At 37.8% G+C, this 16,315-nt stretch overlaps 1 pseudogene; it reads left to right on the top strand.

Annotated features, from left to right (window-relative positions):
• The first annotated feature begins 1,858 nt into the window (after window positions 1–1,858).
• Window positions 1,859–16,315, top strand: part of LOC132369501 (flavin-containing monooxygenase 5-like) — a 35,555-nt pseudogene continuing 21,098 nt past the window's right edge.

The raw sequence follows: 16,315 nt of genomic DNA on the forward strand, positions 1-16,315 counted from the left end.
AATAAAGTCTAACAAGTGCCTGCCTTAGACTCTCTGCTTGAAATTCTCTTTCAGATATACACGTCTTGATTCCTCATTTCCTGCTTAAATGTCATCCATGAGTCCTTCTCTGACCATATTGTATAAAATAATATCCTCGCTCCTCTATTTCCTATAGACCCTACCCTGCTTTGTTTTTCTCCAAAGAATGTGTCATCATCTGGCTTACTACTTATTTGCTTATTTGTTTGGTCTCTACCTCATTAGAATGTTTTCAAAGAACTGTGTCTGATATATTCACTGGTGTATCTGCCCCACTAAGGTAGTGTCTGGTACATAGAAGGTACCCAATAAATATTTATTGGATGAATGAATGGCAGAATATTAATCTCTGGTGTGAAGGCAGTTGGACTAGTTTTCTAAAGACCCCTCACTCTTACGTAGTGCACACTCTGCCCCAAGGAGAATGTAACGAATGATACTTATATGATGAAATCTCTGTTGGGGTTTTCGTTTTTCCTCCTACTTCAAACCCTATCATGAGACAAAAGTAGGGATTCTCTGACCTAAGTAAAGTAAACTGTGCAAAAGTACCCAACATAAATGTTTCTATAAGCAGATAGTAGTAGTGAAAGGAATTAAAAGTCAGTTTGGACTATAATTCAAAAAGACACATGCACCCCTATGTTCACAGCAGCACTATTTACAATAGCTAAGACATTGGAGCAACCTAAATGTCCATTGACAGAAGCATGGATAAAGAAGATGTGGTATATATAGACAATGCAATATTACTCAGCCATAAAATAGAATGAAATAATGCCATTTGCAGCGACATGGAGGGACCTAGAGATTATTATACTAAGTGAAGTAAGTCAGAAAAAGAAAAACAAATACCATATGATATAACTTATCTAAATATGGAATTTAGATAAGTGGAATCTAAAATATGACACAAATGAACTTATCTACAAGACAGAAACAGACTCACAGACACAGAGAACAGACTTCTAGTTGCCAAAAGCAGGGAGGGGATGGTTGGGTGGGGAGTTTGGGACTAGCAGACGCAAACTATTACATATAGAATGGATAAACAACAAGGTCCTACTGTATAGCACAGGGAACTATATTCAATATCATGCAATAAACCATAATGGAAAAAAAAAAGTCAGTTGGGCAAAATCTGCGTATAAAGAGGTTTTTCATGGTGTGTGTGTGTGCGTGCGCACGCACGTGTACGTAAACGTATTAGGTAGAAGGAAACTATCAAAAAAAGAAATGTAAAAATGTGAAGTCATATGACCAGGAAAATTTTAGGAGTCAACCCTTTTTCAAAAACAATCTCCTTCGTACTTAAAAATAAGAAAGCCGGGCTTCCCTGGTGGCACAGTGGTTGAGAATCTGCCTGCTAATGCAAGGCACACGGGTTCGCGCCCTGGTCTGGGAAGATCCCACATGCCGTGGAGCAGCTGGGCCCGTGAGCCACAATTACTGAGCCTGCGCGTCTGGAACCTGTGCTCCGCAACTAGAGAGGCCGCGATAATGAGAGGCCCGCGCACCGCGATGAAGAGTGGCCCCCGCTTGCCACAACTAGAGAAAGCCCTCGCACAGAAACGAAGACCCAGTACAGCCATAAATAAATAAAAATAAATTAATTAAAAAAAATAAATTAATTAAAAAAAATAAGAAAGCCCACGTGAGCTAGGATTTTCTGTCATTCGACATGCCTTTGAAAGGCATAACAGCTTTGAGTAGGATATTCCTTAAATGCATTAACTAGCAATTTTAGAAAAAAAAAACTAATCTTGCGTGATAGAAAAAAATTACATGGCAATAAAAATCTGATTTTATACTAATATGTTTCCAGATACAAGACACAATGTCAAGAGAAAGAATTGCGGTGATTGGTGCTGGGTCAGTGGATTAAGCGCCATTAAGGTCTGCCTGGAGGAAGGACTGGAGCCCATCTGTTTTGAAGGAAGCAGTGACATTGGAGGGATGTGGAGATATAAGTTTGAATAGACTTATGCTTCTATATGTGTAATGACATTTTTTCTTATCTGGGAAATAAGAATGCAAGGATTACAGCACTGATTTATCCTTCAGCTACCAGCATAATAGTTGCTATCTTTATCAGTACCTACACATGTGCTTTGAATCCCAATCCTTCCTTCCTCCCAAGGATGATATTCAATTAATCTTTCTTCCTTTCAGGGTCTAGCTCCTTGAAGGAGAACTGTGTGCTTCCTCTTCCTTCATCTCCACCATCACTACATGATGGTCATCCCAGCACTTCCCCAAAACTGCTGTCACTGCCATTACCAATAAAAGTTGACAAATTGAATGGACTTTCTGCCAAGAATTTTATTGCCTTCTCAAGGGGATCCAATGATGTTAAAAACCGGCTCCTTTTTGAAACACTTGTCACTAGCTTCTGTGATTTCACTCTGTTTTCTTTCTGATTTTCCTTCTCAATATTTTTCTACTTGGCCTCTAAATGTTGCTGATTATAGTTCTATTCTCACTCTTCCAGTCTTTTAACGTTTTGCAGGTTCCTTAGGACACTTCCTTATCCCTCCTTGGCTTCAGGTATCAAGGTGTCCTTTATTTTCTTGGTAGGAGAAGACTGAAGGTGGCAGGCCCAGTGTCTATAAATCTGCCACCAGCAACACTTTGAAGTGATTATCCTTTCTCTGATCATTTTCCCAACTACTTGCACAATTCCAAAATCATGGAGTATCTCCAGATGTATGTCAAACCCTTTCACCTCTTGAAGCACATCCGGTTTCTGGTAAGTGGGGCAGAGACCACTCAACATGCATGGAACCCTCTTGTTAGAGCCAAGAGCCAGGCCAGAGCAAATTGCAGTAAAGCATCCGTTCAGTCTTGGAGGTGAGCTTTACATAAATCTCCAGAGAAGTCGGCGAGAGCTTCTCTCCTCACTTTCCTCAGGAAAAAAAGTATGGTGGATTGGCTGAAATGCCAGACTGTACACCCGGTGTTGGCTCACCCCTAACTACACTCAGGACTGCAGTTGGAACAAACTGAGATACATCTCTACTTAAAAATGCCTTGGTAGGGAGACCAGTTATAAATGAACTCTTTAATGAAAGCCCAGAGGAGAGTAGCTGTAACCAACCTTATTCATTGAGGCAAAGAGTTCTTGGGCAGGAGGGCAGCTGGGAAGAGTGGTCACAAGTCTGAGTTCGTCTCATTCCCAGTCGAAGCTGTGCAACGTGAGGAAGTGCTCTGACTTCTCTTGCACAGGACAGTGAGATGTTGTCGTCCAGACCGAAGGGAAGCAGGAATCCTATGTCTTTGATGGGATTATGGTGTGTAGTGGCCTTGAAACCGATCCCTTCATGCCACTCCATAACTTTCCAGGTATGTCCTACCGAATGCTAAGGCACTGGTGTTATGGGGTTTTATCATAGTGGCTATTGTTATTTTGGGAGAAAGTTTATAATTCTGAAAGGCATCTTAGTTTCAAAATAAATATGATATTTTCTGATTATAAAGAAATGCATGTTCTTTCAAGTTCCATTCAAATAATACATATTATAAAATTGAAAATAAAAATTACTAATACAACCACCAGTTCTGGGCTATTTTAAGAGGAAAGTGCTACATTTTACCACAGTTGGAAGGCAAAATGTGGGAATTGTTTTGTGTTGGTAATAGTTTGGAGTAAATAGTAAGATCAAAGATACAGAAATATATATTAATAATTAGCTTTATTCCTGAATGCGTATCTATATGCATAGCATGATGAATATAAATAGCTCTGTCCTAGTGTCACTATACATCTTAGAAAAGACTGCAGTGCTATTGTTTACTATTTGGAAGCTTAAGCACCCTGAATATAAGGAATGGTACAGGAATGATCTACCTGCACAAGATCTCCTTCTTTATCTCTAGAAGCAGGATATATACTTGGTCTTTTCAAAGAGGGCTGGACCTGAGACTCCTTTGGGGTCTAAGGAGATGCCAGACTCCCTCCACTTCCATTGCTCTGAATGTCTGTTTCCCAGTGCATGAGATGATAAAGTTAAAATTGGTCAAAAGAGGTCTATTAGTTAGTTAGTTATCAGCTTATTAGATGTTTAAATATTCCTGTATTCATTCATTCAGCATTCATTCAAGATATATCTACTGAGCACCAACTGTATACCAGAGACTTAGCAGAGAATAAAACGGAAAAAATCTCTGTCCCCAAGGAGTGTACATAGCAGTCGATGGAGAGAGACACAGAAAGAAATAAATACGTGGAAGGTGATGACTGTGAAGAGAAACAATTGCCAGGGGATGGCAAAGGGGTGGGTGGTTGGGGAGAAGGGCTTGTGATGCAAGATTAGATAAGATGGCCAGGCAAGACTTCAGTGAGAAAGGGGCATTTGAACAAACACCCCAAGGAGTTGAGGAAGTGATGCAGATATATGAGGAAAGCAGATCGTACAGAAGGAAGAAAAAAGTGCAAAGGACTTGAGGTGGGTGTGTACCTGACAGGTCCAGTGTGGCGGAAGTAGAAGAAAGAGCAGAAGGAGATGACGTCAGAGAGTGAATGTTACGCCAGATCAAGAAGGACCTTAAAGGCCATTGTTTGGACTGTGGCTTATGTTTGTTTGATTTGATTTGTTTGATTGATTTCAAGGTCTCCTCCCATATTGAGCCACAGGGCAAAGGGTTCATTTTGGAATAGAAGAGAAACATTTTATCTTGGGGAGAGGAGACAGAGGAAGAATAGATGAAAACATAGTAACTTTTAGGTGTTGAGGGACGCACCTCAGATTTTTATTGTTTCATAACAAAGGAGAAGAAAAGGTTATCTTCAGAGAGTGAGAGGAATTTCAGTAGGGCCAAGGGGAGGAGAAATAATTGAAAGAGCTGCAGTCAGAAATTGAATGGAAAATTGAACTTGACAATGATTGAGTTCAGAAACATTTAGATCTGTGCCAGGAGTTCACTAGGTGATCAAAGAACTGCTTCCAGGGGAAAGCTGAAGTTTGGGAGCATATTCTCTAGGGAAAAAGGAAAAGGGCAAGGAATGAACTACAATTAGGATGGAGTAGGGCTGTTCAATGTCACAGGAGGAGCAATGAAGGCCACATGTGCATGCCCCAATATTGTTTAAAAGATGAAAGGCTAAAAAATCAACCAGCTATTATGGCTTTGCCATATGAGGTTTTTGTTTAAGTCAGAGCATATTTTTAAACAAAAATAATAAGCTCTTATGTCCTCTCAGCTTCAGGGTCTGTGAGCACTTGTCCCTAGTAGGAGAGCAGAGTGAACACTGCTAGTGTTAGAAGGAAGGGTGTACTGGGCCTAGAAAGAGATGGAAACAAGCTAGACAGGGATGAAGCATGGTTTGGGAAAGCAAGACAGGGAATTGGGTCAGAGCAGTATTTGTAAATAACAAAGATGATGGATAAAGAAGATATATTACTTAATGAGGAGCCAAGCTCTTCTTTGAAGTCTTGGCAGGGTACAGGTAAGTAAAAAGGAGGCAGAAATAAAATATCTGAGTTTCTAGTAAACCTGAGATCATAAAATTTTTGGTCCAGAACAAAACTGTAGGAGAATTAATTCTGTCTGATAATGTTCGGCAAGCACAGTTCACAGACCAGGAACAGTAGACCAGAAAATGAGAGGTTTAAAGAGCATAGCATTTGAGTTTAGCAATAAGCTTTAGAATAGGCCAGCAGTTAAAAAATAAAATAAAATAATGGTCAATACTTGAGCAATTCAGGAATCACAAGTTTCAAAGGTCAGTGTGTCCACAGTTGGGAATACAAGAGTCCAGAGAAATTTCATGGCAAGAAAATCATTGTGATCGGCATTGGAAATTCTGGAGGTGATTTGGCGATTGAGCTCAGTCATGTAGCTGCACCGGTTTGGTGCCTAAATTCTCCTTCTTGAGATGCAACCTGCCTACTACCTTCTGAGACGTGATCATTGCATGAAATATGTGTAGTCATACACTGCTTCAATACTGATTAATTACCTTCTCACACCAGTTTCCTCAATAGACATCTTGTTAATCCATTCCAAAAAAAATAGAGAATGGAATACAAATAAATATTTCAAACTTTAGTGACTTCCATAATGTTTATTTTTAACAGAGTGTGGAGGCTTTACCAGCTCAGCTAAGAGTTACAAAAATGAACTTACCAGAAAACCATTTTTAAAATCCCTTAATATTTTTCATTGACATGACACTTGACACCGTCTTCCAACTCCAATTCCTTCAATAGGGATACAGATTAACTAAGTGTTCTAGATACTACAATGCAGTAATTAACAGATGGATGGGATCTTTTGTGTCAATTTGTTGATCTCTAGTCTTTTTGCATCATTGTGTTTTTCCAGAATTTGGAATTTAAGAGATTGCAGGCATCAAAGACTGCCTTGGAGAAGGTTCAAAAGGGATAGTGGGTGAGGTCCAGAGGAAAGCTTGATGAGATCTCTGGAGCTATAAGCAACAAGTTAGGTGTTTCCATATGTGGGAATGTGTGTGACTATCTATTGGTCTTCCTGTCTTGAGAAAGAAGAACTCTTCAAGCTAAAATGACAAGAGAGTTCTTATCCATTTCTTCTCATGAGCCAATGAGACATATCTGAAGAAGTGAGAAAATGATCCTATGAAAGTAAACTGTTATATTGGGAAGCATCTATTGTGCATTTATTTGCATTCTCTCCTAGGTATTTCTCAGCACAAGGCGTGGTGCATGGATTTGGAACTGGGTCTGGGATTATGGGATGCCCATGGACACTGTTCTCTTCACTCATTTTAACTCTGTTGTCAACCAAGTTTACCCTACATTCTTAATCAACAGATGGGCAGAGAATAAATTAAATGCTCGCTTTAACCATGACATTTATGGTTTGCTGCCTCAACACAGGTATGTTCTAGGATTTTTTTAAGAATAGTTTTGCTCCTGCCTTTTGGAGTCAGCAGGTCAAACTTGGAACATAAGGAAGATTTAGAGTTCAGTTTTACCACCTTGAAAATAAACTTCAACTATCTTAGGAGAATGTTAATCATTTCTTTTCTCATGTTTCTTTGGACCTTTCTATTTACTAACCTTAGAAGAAAAAAATTGAATTTCAGGACATGGTAGCAGCTTCATCTGTCCCCACCCTTCATGTTTTCAGGCTAATATGCACGTCTTTAGGCTCTGAGACCTTAGATGGTGGACAAGCAAATGGTATATTATGTCATAAAAATTAACTCCATTTTTCCAAGCCAAAAGAAAGAATCAGGAATCTGGTAAGATTCCAGCAATAAGATGGGAGACTTTGGGGAGAGTCCTTTGAAATTCAACACATTCTTTCTTTGTCTTGAATAGAACTCTGAATCCAGACAGCTGTGGTTTGGATCCTGGCTTCACCACTTTCTAGCTGTGTGATATTGATCAGATTTAGTTAACTATTTGTGCCTCACCTTCCTTATATACAAAATGGCAATAACATTAGCACCAATTCAGAGGGTTGTTCTGCACATTAAAGAGCAAAATACATGTATAATTTATACTAGTCCCCAGCACATAGTAAATGTTCAACAATTTTCTGTTGTTTTATTATATTATTAATTTTCTAACTATATTAAAATTATACTCATGGGATTTTCGGTTTTGGAGGTGATTGAGTGACAACACGGAGAGGTCAATGTCATTGAATGAAGAATGTATTACTTACATTTCCTAAGAGAAAGAGACATGCCAGACCACGCAGGGCCACATGGGAGCACTGGGTTTGTTCAGACAGAAACAGGAACAAGAGAAAAGCTGAGGCCAGAGCCTTTATTGGGGTTTCTGTGGGACAAGCAAAGCAGGGCATGGTAAACAGTTTAGGATTGGCTAGTTTGAATAATTCCCATGGGCTTTAATCTATAGAGATCTGCCTGGTTCCTAGCCCTGGGATGATTTAGGGCAGGAGAAATATTGGGTTGGGGTATGAGAGTTAGATAAGTAGTTGGTTGGGGCTACAGACTTGGGAGAATTGTTTGGGCCTATAGACTTGGGCTTGGCTGGTTCGCATATGAAAGACATGCTCCTGGCAGAGCTCTTTGCTATCTTTAAAACAGGCTAGCCCTCTCCCTGGCCAACAAGCTTTTAAAGATGTCAAAACATCATAAAATACAGAAAATAAAAGCACTATTATACGCTGACATCCAGTTTCTAGCTTGAATGATTGAGTAGAGAGTGTACCATCCTACAAAGGTAAGTAATTCAGGAGGAAAGCAACTTTGGAAGATCTTAGGAGGCTTGCTGATGACTTAAGGTTTAGAAAACTGTTTGGGATACTTGTGAGGTATCCCAACAGAGATACATGGCAAGCATTAGGATAGATGATTCTGAAAATCAAAGTAGAGATTAGGCTTGGAGTCATCAGCCCTGAAGATGTATATCAGAGTCTCAGTGATGGAGTATGTGATTGTCAGGATTAGGAAGAAGGAGACTGGCAAAGTTTGAACAGGTACTTCTGTTATTCTCCTTTGCGTGCACGTGCACACATGCCCTTCTTCTCATGCTGCCTTAAGAAACAATAATCTGGATTGAGTGTGGTTCTGGGGGAGAGGTTCTAGGCCAGAAGCTAAGGAATCCCAAATATTAAAGAGGAATCTGAAGAAAAGTAGCCATTAAAAGCACTGAGAAAGAAATTACAAGTGAAGAAGTAGGAGAATCAGTAGTAAGGACAGGAAATAAGAAGGGGAAAATTTCAAGAAGAGAATGGTCAACAGTGTCAAGAGTAATGAGTCAACAAATATTTTCTGAGCCCCTTCTGTGTGTTCATTATTATATAGGTATGTGAATTAAAAGAGTGGAACTATCAACTCCCAGGAATAAGTCATGCTCATTCCTGCCTTTGGACTTGGTATTTCTTCTGCCTGGAATGTTATTCTCTCAAGTTCAAAATATAAAAAAGACAAGCAGAGTCACAGAATTATGAACTGTGAATTATGAAAATTGTGGCAGAGTCATAAAGTAACTGGAATAGCACTACAGCACAATTAAAAGAGCAAGAGCTTTGTAATCAAATGAACTCGGGATTAAAACCCAGTTCCTCCATGTACTGACTGCATGGCCTTGACATATTACTTGACCCCACAATTCCCTCACTTATAAAAATGGGAATACTTATATGCACTTTGCAGAGTGATAAGAACTAACAATTAAGCACCTGACTTTTGTAGGCATTCAATAAATATTGATTGAATGAATGAAGATTAGCCATTGTGGTTGAAATTCTTTATTATTATTCTTTATTATATCATTAATTCTAAGGCTGAGAATAAAGTGATGAAGACAGATTCAAACCTACCTTAATGAAATGATGTCAATCACGTTATAATAATTCTGCTCATTTGTTTGCTTCTCCTTTAAAACGTTTCACATATTTTCCTAGAATATTCTGTTTCTCAAAATGTAGGATGTCATCCATCAAAGAAATGAAGATATAGGAAAGTGTCTTCCATGAGTTATGATGGAAAATTAAGAAGAAATCTCTATCCAATGAAAACAATCAGGAGATACTGAGTCACCATTAGTAGCTATAATACAATATGTATTAGAAAACTAAGGGATAACATAACTGAACAAGTGTAACTCACTATTTAAAGGAGAGCTAGAGTGAATACTCTGGTAATGGGACTACACACACATTATCTTGTGTCTTGTCATGGGATGCAACTCCCTTCAGTCCATCCTTCTTCGTGAGCTTTGAGGTCTGCTAGTGAACTCATTAAACACACGTCTTTGCATCTGTAAGGCACGTGCACCTGATAAAACAATGGATGGAGGACATTGCAAAGCAACTCCTGAATCCATCTCCCCCACTCCTGTGTTACCTCACTCATGATGTTCTCTACCAAATTGACTCTCATAGTACCCATTTCTTCCTGAAACCACGTCTTTTCAAGAAGAAAACCATGTTCACATTTGAAATTTCTTTCCTAGGATTGAACAAATTATCCTCAGGGAGTGGCATGATGGCTGACATAAGAAAGAAGAGAAAAAAAATTTGAAAAAGAGTAAGAAGCTGGCTTCTTGATGAAAGTCAATTGGAAGTGTTTAGGTGGAGCTGTTTGTCTTTCAAGTATTCGTTATATTTTTCTCATGATAGAATCTGAGTCTATTTGCCTGGATGAGATCTCAAATTATCAACTTTTTAATTTCCTCTTAACCAAGCATAAATATCATATATGGAATATTTATGGAATGGAATGGATAGAGAATGGTCTAACCTGGAAAATTCAGAATTTTGTTTAAAGTTCATGGAACACTAAATACATACAATTATAAATTTATGCCTTACCATAGCCTTAGAGATGTAAAGCATGTGAATATATGTGTGATGAAATGGAAGGATTGTTTCACCCTTTTAAGGTGTTGAGAAGATAAACCAATGTGAGAAATGAGAGAGCAAATCATTACAGAATCCAATTAAAATTCTGATGTGAGGTCAGAAGCTTGTGGGTTGCACCAAATCTTCTTAATGGAAAATTCTTCTCAACCACTGAGGCTGGGAATGTAATTTATTTCTAGCATATATCTATTGAGAATCTACAATGTGAAGGTCACAGCGTGTTCTCTATGAGCCAAAGCCTTTATCTTAAGAACAGTCAATTATCCAGTAACTTTGGTGTCAGAAGCTGGGCCAAGAATTGCATTTCATTAATATTTAAAATCAAATTAATGTCATACATATCTAAATAACTTGCCTGTACAATTCACATAGCATATTCCTCACCACTGATTTACCAAAATGAGACTAGATCCTAATTGAGAATTAATTTCATGGCCAAAGTACAGGATTTAGGAAAAGACAAAAATCTTCCAAAACCCACCTATTACTATCCAAGATCCTTGGAAGGATTTAATGGGGAAAAATACACTGCATGAATATTTTGTTAGAAACCACTGAGACCATAGTCAATGAAAACAAGAAAACTCATTTTATCTCTCAGTTTTTGGAGAAATCATCAACCAATGCTTAGAGGAAATTGTGCTTGGAGAGATGGAAGTTCTGATACTTTCCCCTTCTGATTTCAGATTCCTGAATAATCCCTGTGATACACGCAGAGTGCAGTGTAAGGATTACGTGGATGAAATTGCCTCTGAAATAGGAGTGAAACCCAACCTGTTCTCACTTTTCCTGTGGGATCCAAAGCTGGCTCTGGAAATTTTCTTTGGGCCATGCACACCTTACCAGTACCACCTACAAGGGCCAGGGAAGCGGGCTGGGGCCCGGGGAGCCATCCTGACTCAGAGAGAGTGGATCATCAAGCCCCTGAGGACTCGCATCCTCACCGGGGACCAGGCTCCGTACTCTGTGCCATTTTGGCTTAAAAGTGTCTGTGTAGCCCTTCGCCTCTTTGTTCTCACTTTAGTCATTATTAAAGGATAATCCTCCTACAATCATTACGATATTAGAGATTAACAGTGACACACACTAATTAAGAAACTGGGCATGTGCAAGTGTTTATCCCTCAGTTCAGATTAGATCAGTGCAGTGAATTGTCTAATAATTCCAAAATTACTCATGTATGAGTATTTGGCAAAATTGGAAATTTCAGAAGTCCAAAGGGACAGAGTAACAACTTGAGCTAAAGCCGACCTGAAAATTGGCGATTTCTAATGAAATGGTTTATATGAAATCTTGCCCTGGAAAAGTATATTTAATTTCCATAATATGACAAATGTTCTAAGTTACCAAGTTCTCCTAGCCTCCTTTTATATGAATTGGCAAATTCTTTGTTTTATATGTAAAACACAGGCTAGGAAAAAGTATCTCTTCAATGATTTAGAAAAGTTAACAATGAACAAACGTCTTCACCAGAAACTCTTTCCACTAGGGTCACATTCATAGAATCATGGATATTGAGGTAGCAGGTTATTTCAGGTATTATCGAGGGTATTTTCAGGATATGGGGTGTGCCAAGAGAGAAAAAGAGGGACTAATGGAAGTCAGGGAAAGAAGAAACAGGGAGAAAGAGCAACTATTTACAACATTTACAGAAACTTTTACAATTAATCAAAGAGATGAAATATTTTAGTCTCTGGGTCAGTCACTTATATTACAGGCTATGTCTGAGCTTAGTCCTGATATTCTGTAAAACAGATTTCTCCCCCAAATTTCTTAAGATATGATTGATAATAAAAAATTCTATATTTTTAAAGTGTACAATGTGGTGTTTTGATATACATACACAAAGAGAAATTATTACCACAATGAAGCTAATTAACATATTAATTACCTCATAGTTACCTTTGTGTGTGTGTGTGGTGAGAATACTTAAGATCTGTCCTCCTGGCAAATATCGAGTATACAATACAGTACTATTAATTATAGTCACCACACTGTACATTAGGTCCCCAGAAATTATTCATCTTATAACTGAATGTCTGTTCCTTTTGACCAACATCTCTCTATTTCCCCACCAGACCCTGGTAACAACTCTTCTGCTCTCAGTTAATAAGAGTTAAACTTTGCAAAATTCCACATATAAGTTAAACCATGCAGTATTTGCCTTTTCATGTTTGGCTTATTTCACTTAGCATAATGTCCTCCAGTTTCATCCATTATACTCAAATGGCAGAATATCCTTCTAAGACTGAATAAAATTCCATTGTGTATATGTATCACATTTTCTTTATCTCTTCATCCTCTGATGGACACTTAGGTTGCTTCCATAACTTGTGATTAACACTGCATTGAACATGAGAGTGTAGATATCTCTTCCAGATCCTGTTCTCATTTTCTTTGAATATATACCCAGAAGTGGGATTGCTGGACTATATGGTAGCTCTATTTTTCATTTTTTGAGGAACCACCATACTATTTACCTGAGTGGCTGTACCAGTTTACATTTCCACCAACAGTGTACAAGTACTCCATTTTCTCCACATCTTCACCAATACTTATCTGTTAACTTTTTTATAATAGGCATCTTAACATGTGTGAGGGGATACCTCATTTTACATTTGCATTTCCCTAATGATTAGTGTTGTTGAACATCTTTTCATGTACCTGTTGGCCATTTATGTCTTCTTTGGATAAATGTCTAATCAAGCCCTTTGCCCAATTTTAAATTGTTTTCTTTTCCATTGAGTATGACTTCCTGATATATTTTGGACATTAATCACTAACTGAATATATGGTTTGCATATATTTTCTCCCATTCCATAGATTGCCTCTTAATTTTGTTGATTGTGTCATTTGCTGCATAGAAAATTTTTAGTTTGATATAGTCCCACCTGTTTATTTTTGCTTTTATTGCCTGTGTTTTTTGTGTCATATGCAAAAAACAATTGCCAATACCGATGTCAAGGAGCTTTATCCCTATGTTTTCTTCTAGGACTATTATGGTTTCAGATCTCACATTTAAGTCTTTAACTCACTCGAGTTGATTTTTGCATATAGCATAGGATAACAGTCCAATTTCATCCTTTTGCATTGGGACATCCAGTTTTCTCAGTATCATTTATTGAAAAGGTTATCTTTTCCCTGTTATGTATCCTTGGTATCTTTGTCAAAGATTAGTTGACTGTATATGGTTGAGTTTATTTCTACGCTATATATTCTGTTCCATTGGTATATGTGTTTGTTTTTATGCCAGTACCATACCATTTTGATTATGATAGCTTTGCAGTATATTTTGAAATCAAGGAGTACAATGTCTCCAGTTTTGTTCTTCTAGCTTGAGATTGCTTTATCTACTCAAGGTCTTTTGTGGTTCCATACAAATTTTAGGGTTGTTTTTCTATTTCTCTAAAAAATACCATTGGAATTTTGATAAGAATTGCATTGAATATGTAGATTGCTTTAGGTATCATGGATATTTTAGCAATATTAATTATTCCAATCCATGAACACAGGATATCTTTCCATTTATGTGTGTCTTCTTCAATTTCTTTCATCAAAGATTTGTGAGTTTTAGTGTACAGATATTTTACTTCCTTGGCTAAATTTATTCCTCACTCTTTTATTCTTTTTGATGTTATTGTAATGAGATTTTGTTTTCTTAATTTCTTTTCAGATGGTTTGTTGATAGTATATAGAAATGAAACTGATTTTGTGTGTTGATTTTGAATCTACAACTTTACTGAATTCATTTATTAGCTCTAACAGTTTTTGGTGTAGTCTTTAGGGTTTTCTGTATATAATATCAAATCATCTGCAAACAGAGACTTTTACTTTTTCCTTTCTGATTTGGATGACTTTTATTTCTATTTCTTATCTAATTGCTCTAGCTAGGACTTTTAGTACTATGTTGAATAGAAGTGGTAAGAGTGGGTATCCTTATATTGTTCCTGAACATATGTGAACTTAATTATGTTGAGATATTGTCCCTCTACACCCAGTTTGTTGGGAATTTTTATCATGAAAGGCTATTGAATTATGTCAGATGCTTTTTCTGTGTGTATTGAGATGATCATATGATTTTTATCTGTCATTCTGTTAATACGGTGTATCACTTTGGTTCATTTGTGTATATTGAACCATTCTTGCACCCAAAGGATAAATATAACTTTATCATGGTGTATGATCCTTTTAATGTGCTGTTTAATTCAGTTTGCTGGACTTTTGTTGAAGAATTTTACATCTGTGTTCATCAAGGTTATAGGCCTGTAATTTTCTTTTCTTAGAGTGTCCTTGTCTGGCCTTGGTATCAGGTTAATGCTGGTCTTGTAAAATGAGTTTGAAAGTATCCCATCCTCTTCAATTTTTGGAAGAGTTTGAGAAAGATTCGTATTAATTCTTCTTTAAATGTTTCGTTGAATTCACCAGTGAAGTCATCTGGTCTGGATTTTCTTTGTTGGCATGTAATTGTTAGTAGTCTCTTGTGATCCTTTGCATTTCTGTGGTATCAGTTGTAATGTCTCCTCTTTCATTTCTGATTTATTTTTTGAGTATTCTCCCTTTTTTCTTAGTCTAGAGAGGTTTGTCAATTTTTTTGATCTTTTTAAATAACTCAGTTTTGATGATCTTTTCTATTGTCTTTATCGTTTCTATTTCATTTATTTTTGCTCAGATCTTTGTTAATTCCTTCCTTCTGCTAACTTTGGGCTTTGCTTGTTCTTCTCTTTGCTTTCTCTTCCCTTTATACCTTGAGGTATAAAGTTAGGTTGTTTATTTGAGATTTTTTCCCCCTTAATGCAGGCATTTATCATTTTATTTTTTTAACATCTTTATTGGAGTATAATTGCTTTACAATGTTGTATTAGTTTCTGCTGTATAACAAAGTGAATCAGCTATATGTATACATATATCCCCATATCCCCTCCCCTCTTGCATTTCCCTCCCACCCTCCTTATCCCACCCCTCTAGGTGGTCACAAGGCACTGAGCTGATTTCCCTGTGCTATGCAGCTGCTTCCCACTAGCTATCTATTTTACATTTGGTAGTGTATATATGTCAATGCTACTCTCTCACTTAGTCACAACTTACCCTTCCCCCTCCCCGTGTCCTCAAGTTCATTCTCTATGTCTGTATCTTTATTCCTGTCCTGCCCCTAGGTTCATCAGAACCATTTTTTTCTTTTCTTTTTTTTTTAGATTTTAAACTTCCCTCTTTGTACTGTTTGGGCCCATCAATGGCAACAGATCCCCCAACTCTATCAGCGTCTATACACAAAACACCTCCCACAGAGCTCTCATCAGTGGAACTCACAATAAATACTTATACCGGAATTATCAAGTTCCATTGAACCCAAATATGCTGGCAGGATTCAGGGCAAGTGGAAAGTAGTTTTGAAATTTGTTTCTTGCTATATACTTATCCTGGACCTTCGATGGTGTCTTTTTCAAAGAAACAATAATTGCATGTATATTATAATTTTTTTTTTTTTTAAATCTAAGTTCTTCTGGATCTCAATGTAGGAAACACTCTGGGAGTTTATTTTATTTTTTTAATTAATTAACTAATTTATTTATGGCTGTGTTGGGTCTTCGTTTCTGTGCGAGGGCTTTTCTCTAGTTGCGGCAAGCGGGGGCCACTCTTCATCGCGGTGCGCGGGCTTCCCACCATCGCGGCCTCTCCCGTTGCGGAGCACAGGCTCCAGACGCACAGGCTCAGTAGTTGTGGCACACGGGCATAGTTGCTCTGTGGCATGTGGGATCCTCCCAGACCAGGGCTCGAACCCGTGTCCCCTGCATTGGCAGGCAGATTCTCAACCACTGCGCCACCAGGGAAGCCCTATTATAATTTTTGACATCAGATAATACTTTGTACAAAATCCTTCAGAGCTCAGAAAGTGTTAATATCCTTTCCTCCTCCAGAAATGAAGCATATATGTTAAGCTGTGTGGCCTAAGGCTGCACACTGAGTCACTGCA

The sequence above is a fragment of the Balaenoptera ricei genome, chromosome 1 (assembly GCF_028023285.1).
Source record: "Balaenoptera ricei isolate mBalRic1 chromosome 1, mBalRic1.hap2, whole genome shotgun sequence".
Classification (NCBI taxonomy): Eukaryota; Metazoa; Chordata; class Mammalia; order Artiodactyla; family Balaenopteridae; genus Balaenoptera; species Balaenoptera ricei.